Here is a 3,483-nt window from a genome sequence, read left to right on the forward strand (position 1 = left end):
CTATCTACAGCACTATATCCCTCTGGCGGGGATATAGCTCTACCTACCGGCCACACGCAGTAATACTGATAGAATACAGCTATCTGCAGCTTTGTACTTTAAATAATACACATATTTAATATTGGAAAGATAACGATTGATAGTCCTAAAGTCAAAAAAGTTTTTTTATTCAATTAAACATTCAATAAGATATTGTGACGTAAAATGTGCTCTAACGGTTGAGCAGGTGTGAGTACCAGATGTGTTCGGCTCATGGACTCACGCCTCGTTTCCACATACGTATGTTTTTCATATCCGTGCTTCCGTAAATTTACGGAAGGAGTCGCTAGTGTTTTAAGTACGGACATGAATTTATTTACGGACAAAAGATGGGGGAGCGTATGATAATGGCCGTTTTTAGAAGACCGGTACTTTGGAACATGAGGATCGACATATACAGAGATAAAAACAAAACCAACCAGGCTTGGAAAGAGATCGGTGAGGAGTTTGGCCTGCCAGGTACTTCCATGTTTTGTGAAAAGGTTTTACTTAGTACTTCAGCTGTAATTCCTCTGTATTTACCTTCTTATTACCAGTGGTAATTACACAGTAATACACTATAATTTACCGGATAATTCCTCTGTATTTACCTTCTTATTACCAGTGGTAATTACCCAGTAATACACTATGATTTATCATGTATTTGCTGGGTAACTACCTCTGTATTTACCAGTGGTAATTACCCAGTAATACACTATGATTTACCATGCATGTACCGGGTAAATACCTAGTAATTAGGGGACTGTAAAAGGAAGGGTTACCAATGAAGTATTAAAAACACTTGGGTGGAGCGTGTGTCACTTATGTGAAGGAGCTGGAAAGAGCTGGAGTAACGGAATAAGATGCAGCTGGGCAGGGCGCTGAGAGGTGATGCATGAGGCATGATGGTGGCACGGCAGACAAGTACAGAAGCATGATGGACTGGGATTTGATGAGGAAACAAAGATTTTCTAACTTAAACCTGTCACGCATTGTCGAGAGCTGCAGTGCCTCCATGTTTCGCCGTAACATAAAGCTGTGTTGTCTTTACTAGTTTCACTACAATGTAATGACCACCACTAGCTAGTGGAAAATACATTTGTGTCTAGTACAGTGATATATTTGTATATGTTAGGCCAGGGGTCTCAAACTCAACTTACCTGGGGGCCACTGGAAGTAGAGTCTGGGCCAGGCTGGGCCACTTCAAGTATTCCACAAAAAAAGGTAGCACAACTGACCCAATCTAAGTTAATGATCGGGCTATAATAAGATCACGTTGGCTATGTCATCGCTGACAACAGGGGACATTTCATAGTGGTTGGTGGAAAACCGGGACATTTTAGCGTCCTTTGGCTTTTGTCTGGACTCAGGACAAGCAACTCAAAATTGGGACTATACCGGCAAAACCGGGACATCTGGTCACCCTATCACAAGTGATAAAAAAGCGTGGCAAGCGACTCAGCAAAAATGTGCGTTTGACAACAACGCGCGGGCCGTACTAGCACTAAACTTTGGGGTCAAGTAGGGGGCCACAAAATATCATCCCGCGGGCCTCAATTGGCCCCCGGGCCGCGAGTTTGAGACCCCTGTGTTAGGCTATATATTGAGCTGGCAGTGTGCGAAATACCCGTCAATATTCGGGGATGTCCTCATCCCCAGATTGTTCTCGATATGCAGTAGCCAGCTAGGCCATAACATTACAATATTTCATGGATGCAAGCAAGCCAAGACAATCAATCTATATCTATAGCCTACATGAAAACACACACACACACACACACACACACACACACACACACACACACACACACACACACACACACACACACACACAGATTGGTTAGACAGCCTTCAAACTTAGTGGTCAAGCAAAGAAGAGGGAGGGGCTCGTTCTGCATACCTAATAGCCGGAGCGAATAACCAACAGCCGGAGTGAATAACTTATAGCCGCGGCTATTAGTCATTCAAAAACCGTACGGAATCCGTACGGAAACCGTACGCCAAACCGCACGGAAACCGTACGCCAAACCGCACGGAATCCTTACTCCGTGCGGATTCCGTGCGGTTTTGCACTTTTACCGCGCCATTCTAGGGCCAGTTAGTGGCCTTCTCGGCTTTCCATAGCCAACGGCCACGGCCAGATGGCCTAGTGTGAGAGTGCAGGCCAGAGAACAATGGGGCCATTTGAGCACGGTTGGGTGTGAAAACGGCCAACGGCCAGATGGCCTAGTGTGAGTGCACCCTGAATGTACAAAAAATACAGAGGTCACTGATCGGATGTGCTGTTCAAAAATAAATGCACTATTAAACTATGCCTTGTGCTCCGTCTCTATTGTTTTGTGTGATTTGACCGGCAGTTGGTCTGCTTATAGTTCGGAATGATGACCGATTATTGACAGGATGGATACTTTATTCTACCGGACTCGTTCGCTTTAGACACCATGGAGGTAGACACATAGCTGTGTTCGAAATCGTTCCCTATCATGGATGTAGTGCACTAAATAGGGTGCACGCCATTTTGTAGGGTGTTCGAATTCTCAGTGGTCCACTATATAGGGCACTATATAGTGGAATAGGGTACATACGATGTTCCCTACATGTTACTCCCGTATACCACAATTCAATGCGGTTATATTTTTCCAGGGGAGAAGAAGCTGAATAACCGCGAAAACGAATACATTTAATGATGGAGTCTCCGGCTTGTGTTTAGAAATGTCATCAATTTATTTGGGATTTAACATAGAATATTTAACATTGAAAATTAATTTAAAAAAACTTGAACAAGGAAATGTAACATTCAACATCAATACAACCTCCAGCCCGGTTTGTTTAGATGATGTCGGCGCATCACGTCACACAAATGCCAGGCGCATTTACTGACGCAAATCTCCTCGCTCGTCCACTCACGCTACCGCTCGCTCTCCTCGCTCGTCCACTCACTCGCTGACGTCACTCACACACACACACACGCACACTGCCATTCTCGTGCACAAGCATACGCTGCTCGTAACACATGCCTCGTTATTGCGACGTTCATGTTTTTTTCCATCTATTTAAAGTTAGGCTATTAAACATGTTGCATTCTATACGGCCTGATTATGTCATTATTTAAGCTACATAGCCTAATAAGAAGCACTAATAGGATATTTGACTAAACCAACCAAACTTGTTGAGGGTTTTTGCCTACCTGCAAGCATCCTCCAACTGCAATCTTTGGTTATTTATTTATTTATTTAGCTATACTTTAATAGTATTCTTTCTGTTCAAATGTGTTCAGTGTTCCAAATTATTTGCTATTAAAGGTTGGGTATGCGATTTGCGAAACGCCAGCAGATTTTGAAAATACACAACTCAAATGGTCCTACCCCCTCTCCTTCAACGCTGACTCTGACTCCACCCATTCCAAGTACCTGGACGCGCAATCATGCACGAGCGCGAACAGAGATGCGCGAGAGCGAGCCAGGC

This window comes from Gadus chalcogrammus, chromosome 10, assembly GCF_026213295.1.
Source record: "Gadus chalcogrammus isolate NIFS_2021 chromosome 10, NIFS_Gcha_1.0, whole genome shotgun sequence".
Taxonomy (NCBI): Eukaryota; Metazoa; Chordata; class Actinopteri; order Gadiformes; family Gadidae; genus Gadus; species Gadus chalcogrammus.